Here is a 12,947-nt window from a genome sequence, read left to right as displayed (position 1 = left end):
TTTTAATTTTTTTACGGGGACACAGAGAGAGTCAGATAGAGGGATAGATAGGGACAGACAGACAGGAATGGAAAGAGATGAGAAGCATCAATCATCAGTTTTTCGCTGCGACACCGTAGTTGTTCATTGATTGCCCTCTCATATGTGCCATGACCGCGAGCCTTCAGCAGACTGAGTAACCCCCCGCTAGAGCCAGTGACCTTGGGTCCATGCTAGTGAGCTTTCTGCTCAAACCAGATGAGCCCACGCTCAAGCTGGCAACCTGGGGTCTCGAACCTGGGTCCTTCCGCATCCCAGTCCGACGCTCTATCCACTGCGCCATCGCCTGGTCAGGCAAGAGGACTGGTTTTTGACTACAGGTAATCTGACCTCAGAGCTTGGACTCTTCACTGCTTCTCTATATGGTGGACTCTTCCTGGCCAACCTTCCACCCCAGTAGATGATGTTGCTCTTTTTTCAGGAAGTCTATAGTCACAGACCCAAAGTGAGAATCTTGTTTCTTGTGTTCAACTTTGGGAGCAGTCTTTCTATACTTTTTAAAAAAAATTAGTTACCATTTATTGAGCACCTCCTATATCTCAGCACCTTTGACAATATATTAAGACCTTATGACAACAATGTAGCATAAATGCCTGTGTATATGAATGGCTTTTTGTCCTTTTGGGCTCAGAGCCCTTTTCAAGAATCTGATAACAGCTTTGGATCTTCTTTCCAGAAAAATTCACTTAAGCGCATACATATACGATTGCACACAACTTCAGAGGTGGCTTTTAGGACCCACTGAAGTTTGTCCTTTAGCAGCCCACAGTAAGAACTCTTGCCCTATACCACCTTTCCCGGCTGACTCTTCTATGATGTGAAGGGGACAGGCAGTGGGGTGGGGGGCGCCTCACCTCCTCTCCTTTTCCTCAGAGAAAAATGTTTATAAAGCCTAGACTCCCTTAATTAACCAAGCATCTGGGGACATTCTTCATTTCTCTCTTGTACATAGAACTCCAAGTGGAGAATGCATACTATCAGATGTGTGGTTGTAGGAGATGGGGCTGTAGGTGAGACCTGCCTCCTCCTCAGTTACACAGCAAATGCCTTTCCTGAACAGTGTATCCCCACTGTCTTCGACAACTAGAGCCTCCAGACATCTGTGAATAGCCAGATCATCAGCCTCAGCTTGTGGGACACAGATGGTCAAGAAGAATATGACCGCCTGACCAGGCGGTGGCGCAGTGGATAGAGCGTTGGACTGGGATGCGGAAGACCCAGGGTGCAGGCGTCCCCAAACTATGGCCCGCGGGCCACAATGCGGCCCCCTGAGGCCATTTATCCAGCCCCCACTGCACTTCTGGAAGGGGCACCTCTTTCATTGGTGGTCAGTGAGAGGACCACTGTATTTGGCAGCCCTCCAATGGTCTGAGGGACAGTGAATTGGCCCCCTGTGTAAAAAGTTTGGAGACCCCTGGCAGCATTGGACTGGGATGCGGAAGACCCAGGTTCGAGACCCCGAGGTCGCCAGCTTGAGCACGGGCTCATCTGGTTTGAGCAAAAGTCCACCAGCTTGAACCCAAGGTCGCTGGCTCCAGCAAGGGGTTACTCAGTCTGCTGGAGGCCCACGGTCAAGGCACATATGAGAAAGCAATCAATGAACAACTAAGGTGTCGCAATACACAATGAAAAACTAATGATTGATGCTTCTCATCTCTCTCCATTCCTGTCTGTCTGTCCCTGCCTATCCCTCTCTCTGACTCACTCTCTGTCTCTGTAGAAAATAAAAAAATAAAAAAAAGAAGAATATGACTGACTGAGAACGGCCTCCTGCCCCAGACCAGTGTCTTTGTAATTTGTTTTTCAGTTGACAACCCATCCTCCTATGCAAATGCAAGGCATAAGGGGCACCCAGAGGTCTCCCATTTTTGCTCCAATGTGCCTGTTCCACTGGTAGGCACCAAGAGTGACTTGTGGAGTGACCTTGAGACAGTGAAGAAGCTGAAGGAATGGTGCTTGGTGCCCATAACCCCTCAGCAAGGCACATCTCTGGCTAAGCAGGTGGGCTCAGTGAAGTATCTGGAATGTTCTGCCTTGATGCAAGATGGGGTACATGAGGTATTTTCCAAAGCTGTCCGGGCTGTGCTTTACCCTGCCACAAAGAAGAACTGCAAGAAGTGCATCCTTTTACAGCTTCCGGGTTGGTACTTGGGGACTGTGCCCAGGAGAATATGGAGGGCTGCCTCTGACAGCATTTAGCAATGCCAGCAGAGCCGTTTGCTTCCTCCTGGAAACCCAAGACTCCAGGTTACTCGGCTCTCGGAGGAATGAAGACGGGCTAGTGCATGCATGCACTCTGGTCTGGACCTTTTTGGTGTGTGTGTGTGATCAAAGTGGTAAGAGGAGACACCACCAAGCATTGTTCTGCTGTTGTGTCCTATCCCAGCCATGCCGCAGCGAGGCAGAGTGGCCTCATACTGTTCCTTGTAGACTTCTGTTGGTCTGTTTTTAAATCAAACTTCAGCTTTCCTGGATGTATTTACCACTGAGCAAGTGCCTCACAGGACAAGTCTCTCCAGTTGTCAAATCATTGGCTTAAATTTTCTGGCATACTGGTACTCTCTCTCTCTCTCGCTTTTTAAGCGAGAGTGAGAGGGACAGGAGGACAGGGACAGACAGACAGGAAGAGATGAGAAGCACCAATTCTTTGTTGCAGCTCCTTAGTTCTCATATGTGCCTTGACCGGGGTGGGGCTACAGCAGAGCGAGTGACCCCTTGCTCAAGCCAGTGACCTTGGGCTTCAAGCCAGTGACCTTTGGGCTGAAGCCAGCAACCATGGGGTCATGTCTATGATCTCACGCTCAAGCCAGCAACCCCACACTCAAGCTGGTGAGCCCACAGTCAAGCCGGGACTTCGGGGTTTTGAACCTGAGTCCTCTGCATCCCAGTCCAATGCTCTATCCATGTGCCACCACCTGGTCAGGCTGACATACTCATTTTTGAAAACCAGTTTGTGTGTGGTTCTGGGGTGTTCCCGGTGTTGACATGTTCTTCCCATTCTTCAGATGAGACATTTTTGCAAAACTCGTTAAGCAGTATTTTCCAAAGTTCTGTGACATGGTAATAGATAATCCTTAAAAGAGTTCTGTGGTTAAATAAAGTCAGGGACCAGCTATTTAAATAAAGCTAAAAAAGTTCCTCTATTGTAGGAATTTACAACTTTTAATAAGACCACAACATTTCCTGAACTATTTTTATTTCTTTGGTCTTATGCAATACTTATTAACATCTCTATGGAGAATTTTAAACATACAGTATACGCAAGTAGATAAAATAGTATAATAGGCCTGACCTGTGGTGGCGCAGTGGGATAAAGCGTCGACCTGGAACACTGAGGATGCCGGTTCGAAACCTTGGGCTTGCCTGGTCAAGGCACATATGGGAGTTGATGCTTCCTGCTCCTCCCCCTTCTCTCTCTCTCTCTCTCTCTCTTTCCCCTCTCTCTAAAAATCAATAAATAAAATATTTTAAAAAAATAGTATAATGGACATGTAGGTTAATAGGAGCCAGGAATTCCCATGGAGGAGGCTGTAGAAAAAAAAAAAAGCATAATGTGACCATCTTTGTGCCTTTGAAAAGAATGTCAGTCACAGACCTGTTATTGTTCCTCTCCCATCCTTAGGAGCTGAGTTTGGCACTTGGTCACGATAGTGCATTGGATGTGGGCTCTGATGGTCAGATCTGCTATGAAGTTCTTTTATTATTATTATTATTATTATTATTATTATTATTATTATTAGAGACAGAGAGAGGGGGAGAAAGAGAGAGGGAGAATGAGAAAGAGGGGAGAGAAATGGGAAGCATCTATTCATAGTAGTTGCTTCCTGTATGTGCCTTGACTGGGCAAGCCCAGGATTTCAAACTGGCGACCTTGGCATTCCAGGTTGACATTTTATCCACTGCGCCACCACAGGGCAGCTGCTAGGAGATTCTGATAGGTAGAATTAATCTTTCTGAAAAGCTATGTCTCTGTGGCTTCTGTGTGGCTTTTTCTTTGTTACTTTCCATTTTCAGGAAACACCACTGAAGGTTAACCCCCTAAATAAAACCAACCAACCAAAATGTCTTGTCAGTCATTGTGAGGGAGTTCTGTGATTCCCTCTGAGACTTCTCTTTTGCTGTCATTCCTCTGAGTTACTATAAACACTACCTTGCTCTTTTCTTGTTGTTCCCTCCTCAATACATGGTGTGTGTGTGTGTGTGTGTGTGTGTGTGTATGTGTTCAACCCTGTGTGCTTTTTGAGATCTTAGTTGCTCCAAGAGATTTGGGGTATGTTGGATCTCTAGATCCTGGGGCTGGAGTTGCTCAGCCCGCCCTGGGGCAGTATGAGTTAGATTCCTTATCCCAGTGAACCTGCTTCTCCATAGTTGTATTTCTGACCTTCTTTTATTTTTTTATTCATTTTAGAGAGGAGAGGGAGAGAGAGAGAGAGAGAGAGACAGACAGACAGAGAGAGAGAGAGAGAGAGGAGAGAGAGAGAGAGAGAGAGAGAGAAGTGGGGGAGGAGCAGGAAGCATCAACTCCCATATGTGCCTTCACCAGGCAAGCCCAGGGTTTCGAACCGGCGACCTCAGCATTTCCAGGTTGACGCTTTATCCACTGCGCCACCACAGGTCAGGCCCTGACCTTCTTTATTTGAAAATGGAGGAAGAATTTACTTCTTCACCTGGTAGGTAGCCGTTGGCAACTCCACCATGTGCATTGCCTCTCATCTTGCCAAAATCGCATTGCATTTTTTAGAGCTTGGCAGCTGAAAGGATCACATACCTCCCTACCTCCCCCCTGTGGTGGGTGAAGGGTCTGTGCTTTGCTCTGGATAGTCTTGCTGTGGCTCTCTGACGAGATGTGATGAGAGAAGGCTCAGGCTAACTGGACCTCCTAGATAGGGTTGGCAGAAAAAACATAGTAATATTTTACATGACAGAAGGAGACTAGACTAGACCATGAGTAAACAATGGAGTATGCAGATGCTGTATTATATAGTTGTACACCTGAAGCTTATATAATGTTATTAACCAATATTACCACAATACATTTAATTAAGTTTTAAAAAATTAAATATTTTTTTTTACAAATAACTTTTTAGTATAAGTATGTACCATGCAATATTTGAGACATACACTAAAACATCATTTGCTGTTTATCTGAAATTCAAATTTAGTGGCGGCATCCTGTATTTTTACTTGCTAAATCTGACAAGGCTACGCGGGGAGAATCTGGAACCTGGAGGTCAGGGAGAAATCAAGTGTTGATAGAAGATAAAAGATCATGTCAGCTCTCTACTCCTGCTCTTCTGGTTTCCATTCTCCCTCACCAGCAACTATAGTGTTTTGTTTTCCCTTCATTGTTGTACCCTCTACTTCATACAGTGCTTTCTGAGTATTTATTTTCCTTTTTTTCTTTTGTGAGAGAGACACACAGACAAACAGACAGGAAGCGAGAGAGATGAGAAGCATCAACACATAATTGTGGCTCCTTAGTTGTTCATTGATTGCTTCTCATATATGCCTTGACCTGGGGGCTACAGCTGAGCCAGTGACCCCTTGTTCAAGCCAGCGACCTTGGGCTTCAAGCCAGCGACTTTGGGCGTCAAACCAGAGACCTTTGGGCTCAAGCCAGAGACCTTTGGGCTCAAGCCAGTGACCTTTGGGCTCATGCCAGTGACCATGGGGTCATGTCTATGATCCCAAGCTCAAGCCAGTGGTTCTGTGCTCAAGCTGGCAACTTTGAGGTTTTGAACCTGGGTCCTCAGCATCCCAAGTTGATGCTCTATCCACTGCGCCACTATCTGGTCAGGCTTAACTGGCTTTCTAAAAATGTTTATTTTATTGATTTTAGAAAGAGAAGAAGGGACACACACACACACACACACACACACACACACACACACACAGGAACATTGATCTGTTCCTGTATGTGCCTTGATCGGCGATTGAACCTGCAAACTCTGTGCCAGAGGCCAATGCTAGGACCAGCCAAGCTATCCTCAATGCCTGGGTCTAATGCTCAAACCAACTGAGCCGCTGGCTGCGATAGGGGAAGAGAGAGAGAAGGAGGAGAGGGAGGAGGAGAGAAGCAGATGGTCACTTGTCATGTGTGACCTGACTGGGAATCGAACCTGGGACTTCTGCTCTCTGGGATGATGCTCTACCCATTGAGAAAACCAGACAGGGCATAATTGATTTTAATTTAATAGTGTTTCCTTCTCTTCTTGCCTGGCAAATTCCCAAATGTAAGCCTAGATTTGGTTTGGGCAAACTTGCGTCCCCTAATAAATGGAGGTAGATCCACAAGTCTGAGAGAGTGTTTTTGTATTGGACTGATTTGATGATCCTTAAGCATACCCTGACATCTTGATTTTTATACTTAAAGAGAATTTGAAGACTACATACTAATATCACTTTTAAATTACTCATAATGGATGATAATAGACTTTTGACTTTAATGGGTCTGTTGCTTTATAAAAATCAAAGCAATTCCTCACGTCCCCCCATTTTGAGTGGTTTTGAACTGCTTTTCAGCTTGCAAAGGATAGAATAACTCTTTATAATTGTTGCACTGAACAGTTGTACCTGGGTGTAACTGTACTTATTTTTCTACATCAGACAATCAGTGTATAGATCTGTCTGCCCTGCTAACATTGACTCTCTAGTTTCTTCCCCAGCACCTGCCTGCCCCATCACATCAACTCATTTCCAGGATTTAGCTTCATTTTTCTGGTTTTTACTAAGGAGAAACCAGTTAGTTCCCTGTCGAGGATTTTTCTCATTTATTACACTATATTCAGTAAATAGTCACCAAGCTCCTACTGTGTTATAGGCATTACTTTACTAGGAAGTAGGGTTGTAAAAATGAGACATACCACTTAATGTCTTTTGCCTCTCTCACTTATCTCAGGAAAAGATTCTTCCTGTTTGTTATAAAAATTAACTAGTCAGGACTGGTAATTGTATATAGGGCCGATACACTATTAAGTACATTAGTAAGGAAGAGCTCAACCATATTTTATTTAGTAAATAGCTTTATTGAACTATAATTTACATACCATAACATTCACCCAAATCCAGTTTTAAAACATTTCCATCACCCCAGAAAGATCCCTCATTCTGCTAATCCCTATTCCCACTCCCAGCCCGTGGCAACCACTTACCTACTTTGTTTTTTCTGAACATTTTATATAAATGGAATCAAACAATATGTGACCATTTGGACTTATTTCCTTCATTTAGCATAACAATTTCAAGATTTATCCATTTTCTAGCACATTATGGGTACTTCATTTCTTTTTATTGCTGAATAATATTTCATTATATGGATATACCATATTTTATCTACTGATAGTTGAGGAACATAGGATTGTTTCTAGTTTTTGGCTATTGTGAATAATGCTGATGTGAACATTTGTGTACAAGGTTTTGTGTGGATATGCTTTTAATTCTCTTGGGTGTTTTTAGTTCCACCTATTCATGGAATTGCTGGGTCATATGGTAAATCTATGCAAAACCACATTTTGAGTCAAGAATGACATTTTAATATTTTTAGTATCTGAAATCCCCTTCCACAAACCTCCACCTACCTCTCATTATATCTGCTCTTCCTCAAGCACAAGCGTCCAAGAGGCAGTATAAGGTACACTAAAAAAAAACACATTCCAGCTGACCTATGGTAGCGCTGTGGATAAAGCATTGACCTGGAGCACTGAGATCCCTGGTTCAAAGCCCTGTGCTTGACTGGTCAAAGCACATACGGGAAGTATCTGTGAATTGATGCTTCCTGTTCCTCCTCTGCCTTTCTCTCTCTATCTATATATATATCCTCTAAAAATCAATGAATAAAAAATTTAAAAAACAAACACATTCCATCTTGCTTTTTTTGTCTTAAATATTAGTATAGCAATAGTATTCTACTAACTTTTCATTACCAAAGTGCAGCATTTCAGCTACCATGCAGGTTTGGCAGAACTACGTCTCCTGTTCTTGAAATGTACTGTACAGCCCATGGACATCCATGCAGCAAGTACTAGGCAGTCATTAAAAAAAATAGAGGAAGAGTGCTATGAAGTAGTCCAGTGTGATTTTCAGGCTATGTTAGTAAGTGAAAAAAAGCAAGGTGAAAAGGGTACATATAGCATGCTACTTTTTTTTTTTTTTTAAGCGGACAGAGAGAAAGTCAGAGAGAGGGACAGACAGGGACAGACAGACTGGAATGGAGAGAGATGAGAAGCATCAATCATCAGTTTTTCGTTGCGACACCTTAGTTGTTCATTGATTGCTTTCTCATATGCGCCTTGACCGTGGGCCTTCAGCAGACTGAATAACCCCTTGCTCAAGCCAGAGACCTTGGGTCCAAGCTGGTGAGCCTTTGCTCAAGCCAGATGAACCCGCGCTCAAGCCGGCAACCTCGGGGTCTCAAACCTGGGTCCTCCGCACCCCGGTCCGACGCTCCATCCACTGCGCTACCGCCTGGTCAGGCAGTATGCTACCTTTTGTATAATGAAAAAGTAGAAATTAAAAAAATGCACTCATTTGCTTATGTTTGCAAAAAAAACACAGGAATTATATTATTTATATTTTTTTAGAGAGAGAGGGAGAGAGAAAGAGAGGTAACAGACAGACAGACAGACAGGAAGGGAGAGAGATAAGAAGCATCAATTCTTTGTTGCGGCACCTTAGTTGTTTACTGATTGCTTTCTCATATGTGTCTTGACCGGTGGGGGAGGGGGCTGCAGCCGAGCCAGTGACCCCTTGCTCAAGTCAGCGACCTTGGGCTCAAGCCAGCAACCTTGGGCTTCAAGCCAGCGATCTTTGGGTTCAAGCCAGCAACCATGGGATCATAACTACGATTCCACACTCAAGCTGATGAGCCCGTTCTCAAGCTGGAAACTTTGGGGTTTTGAACCTGGGTCCTCAGCATCTCTGGCCAACGCTCTATGCACTGAGCCATCGCCTGGTCAGGTAGGAATTACAAATATTGAATCATTATATTGCACATCTGAAACTATGTTATGTTGATTACACCTCAATAAAAAATAACCACAGGAAGGATAAACCAGAAATTAATGTAAATGGTTACTTATAGGGGAGTGTGTGGGAATGGGGTAGAGGGCATAGGCATGGGAGCAAGACTTCTTTGGGAATAGTTTTTCATATAGTTTTGACTTTGAACCATGTAAAAGTTTACAGTACATACATTTTTTTTCCCTAGCGATACAGACAGGAAGGGAGAGAGACAGGAAGGGAGAAAGCTGAGAAACATCAACTGATAGTTGTGGCACCTTAGTTGTTCATTGATTGCGGCACCTTAGTTGTTCATTGATTGCTTTTTCTCTCTCTCTTTTTTAATTTATTCATTTTTAATTTATTCATTTTAGAGAGGAGAGGGAGAGACAGAGAGAGAGAGAGAGAGAGGAGAGACAGAGAGAGAGAAGGGGGGAGGAGCTAGAAGCATCAACTCCCATATGTGCCTTGACCAGGCAAGTCCAGGGTTTCAAACCGGCGACCTCAGCATTTCCAAGTCGACGCTTTATCCACTGCACCACCACAGGTCAGGCAATTTATTCATTTTTAGAGAGAGAGAGAGAGAGAGAGATGGGGGGGAGGAGTAGGAAGCATCAACTCCCATATGAGCCTTGACTGGGCAAGCCCGGGTTTTGGACTGGCGAACTCAGTGTTCCAGGTCAATGCTTTATCCACTGTGCCACCACAGGTCAGGCTCATTGATTGCTTTCTCATAAGTGCCTTGACCAGGGGACTCCAGACGAGCCAGTGACCCCTTGCTCAAACCAACGACCTTGGGGTTTTGAATCTGCGTCCTCATTGTCCCAGGCTGATGCTCTATCCATTGCGCCGCCACCTGGTCAGGTGGTTTACATACTTTAAAAATAAAATTATTTTAAAAAGATAATAAAAATATCCTAAAGTTGAATACGAACACCAACTCTACAGAGGGGGAAAAAATGATTCAAGTAATTTTTAGTATACCCTCAGTGCGATATAGTCTAAGGATTGAAAACTAAAAAGCACTTACTAATTTAGGTTTATTGTTGAAGTGGTGTCAGTCTTGTAATTTTGAAATAAGTAAATATATTGATGTTGGGAACCAGAATTTTCCTTTGTAAGGTACAAATATGAAATGGGGAAAAGTGAGGGAGAACCATGAGGTATTGGATTTGAATTGGAGATATTAGTATAAAGTCTATTTTTTTTTAGCTCTCTCCACTGAAAGGGCATACAAGCAATGATGTCCCAGTTTCTTTTTTTCTTTTCTTTTTTTTTTTTTTTCATTTTTCCGAAGCTGGAAACGGGAAGGCAGTCAGACAGACTCTCACATGAGCCAGACCGGGATCCACCCGGCATGCCCACCAGGGGGCGATGTTCTGCCCCTCTGGGGGGTTGCTCTGTTGCATCCAGAGCCATTCTAGCGCCTGAGGCAGAGGCCACAGAGCCATTCCCAGCGCCCGGGCCATCTTTGCTCCAATGGAGCCTCGGCTGTGGGAGGGGAAGAGAGAGACAGAGAGGAAGGAGAAGGGGAGGGTTGGAGAAGCAGATGGGCGCTTCTCCTGTGTGCCCTGGTCGGGAATTGAACCCGGGACTCCTGCACGCCAGGCCGACGCTCTACCACTGAGCCAACCGGCCAGGGCCTGATGTCCTAGTTTCTAAACACCATTTTCCCCTAAAAGGAACCAGAGCTTCTTGGAGAAATGGGTTATATCAGGTCCTGGACAGAGAATGTGCAAGGTAAACCTGGAACATCTTGTACAAAAAAACAAAGAAATGCTCAAAGACTAGTGGGTCACGGTGAAAGGACACAGGAGCCAGATTGAAGGGGTTCCTATTGGACCAATTTGGGACAGTTTGAGCATCAAAAGGGGAAATGAAGGTGCTACATTTTAACATAAAAATGTGAGAAAGGAGGTAAGAAAAGATGAGTTCTTTTTTACTGATAATGAAGTCCAGTTAATAAATGCAGAAGGAAGAATCAGAAAAATCACCCCTTTGCACTCTCCCAATAGAATTGATTCAGGCAAAGATCATCAATGTATGCTAAAAACCACTGGGTGCAAGAGTAGGGTTAATAAAGTAGTCACACAATCTCAAAGGATCACCTCAGAGATTATTTACTGATGACAAAAGGAAAAATGTGCCTTTGTCATGGAGAGGGTCACCATTTTTTAAAAATATGAACAATTTTAGCACCACTAATATTGATACAATCTTACGCCTTTTGGTAGCTGGTAAAATATTTAACCTGAATCAATTTTAAGAATCAATAAGAGGAACTGCGAATATGGAATATTTTCAGGATGATTTGCCTGGATTCTTCCACAAATGTAGTGTCATGCAACACAAAGAAAAAGCTATATTGCCTGACCTGTGGTGGCGCAGTGGATAAAGCGTCGACCTAGAAATGCTGAGGTCGCCGGTTCGAAACCCTGGGCTTGCCTGGTCAAGGCACATATGGGAGTTGATGCTTCCAGCTCCTCCCCCTTCTCTCTCTCTGTCTCCCTCTCTCTCTCTCTCTGTCTCTCCCTCTCCTCTCTAAAATGAATAAATAAAAAATTAAAAAAAGAAAAAGCTATATTAAGGGAGTAAAGGGCAATAACCAAATGCAATGCATGAACCTTGATTGAGTGGATTGTGGATTGAAATGTAAAATGCTCCAGCTTGAGGACAACTGGGGAAGTTTATGGATTGCATGTTAAATAATATTGGATTAACGTTAATTTTTAAAAATGTGGTCATGGTGAATTAGTTATGTAGAAAAACATGTTTTTAGGTATGAAGAATCACCTACCTGTAACCCACTTTCAAATGGTTCAGAAAAAAACATGGCAACATGTTAACTATTGTGAATCTAGGTGAAGGACCGGCTGCTTATTCTACTCTTTTTTTTTTTTTTTTTTTTACAGAGACAGAGAGTGAGTCAGAGAGATAGACAGGGACAGACAGACAGGAACAGAGAGATGAGAAGCATCAATCATTAGTTTTTCATTGCGCATTGCAACACCTTAGTTGTTCATTGATTGCTTTCTCATATGTGCCTTGACCGCGGGCCTTCAGCAGACCGAGTAACCCCTTGCTGGAGCCAGCGACCTTGGGCTCAAGCTGGTGGAATTTGCTCAAACCAGATGAGCCCGCGCTCAAGCTGGCGACCTCGGGGTCTCGAACCTGGGTCCTCCGTGTCCCAGTCCGACACTCTATCCACTGCGCCACCGCCTGGTCAGGCTACTCCGTGTTTTTTTTTTTAACGCCTGTTTTCTTTTAGTGAATAATGCCACTTACTTTTTATTTATTGATGAGACACACAGAAACATTAATTTTATTGTTCCACTTATTTATACACTCATTGGCTGTCTCCTGTATGTGCCCTGACCGGTATCAAACCCGCAACCTTGGCATTTGGGGACCACGCTCTAACCAACTGATCTGCCTGGCCAGAGCACTGACGTTTCACTTTGACATTTCCCTAAATAAAGCGGAGGGAAAAATCCGTTTTTGTGGGGAAATGTCAATTAAAAACAACTTACAAAGGTACTTCTGGCAAAGTGCAATTTACAGACGGATTCACCTTGGCTGAATGGTGAAACACCACAGCGAACAAGAACGAACAGTTCAGAGTTCCGCGTACTGTACTGTGTTGTGGTGAACCGACCGTAAGTCACGCGACACGGGCGTACGCCACGTGACCCAGGCTGCTCCTTCCGATTGGTGGAAGTTCCGGCACAATGAGAACGAACGTTCCTGCGCAAGAAAGGGTAAGGGGGCAGGATCGAACGTTTACTTTGACCAATCGCTTTCCATATATCCAGCTTCCTGATTGCGTGGAATCGCAAGCCGTTAGTAAAGTTGTATGGCCAGTTCTACTGTCTACTAGGAAAACAGGTTTTCCGGGGCGTTTCTCTCTTTAT

At 44.0% G+C, this 12,947-nt stretch overlaps 1 pseudogene; it reads left to right on the top strand.

Annotated features, from left to right (window-relative positions):
- Positions 1–1,006: 1,006 nt before the first annotated feature.
- On the top strand, positions 1,007–2,238 carry LOC136386360 (rho-related GTP-binding protein RhoG-like; annotated as a pseudogene).
- The last annotated feature ends 10,709 nt before the right edge of the window (positions 2,239–12,947 follow it).

This window comes from Saccopteryx leptura, chromosome X (genome assembly GCF_036850995.1).
Source record: "Saccopteryx leptura isolate mSacLep1 chromosome X, mSacLep1_pri_phased_curated, whole genome shotgun sequence".
NCBI lineage: Eukaryota > Metazoa > Chordata > Mammalia > Chiroptera > Emballonuridae > Saccopteryx > Saccopteryx leptura.
The sequence above is the reverse complement of the archived record's forward strand: the minus strand, read 5'-3'. Positions and strand labels throughout refer to the sequence as shown.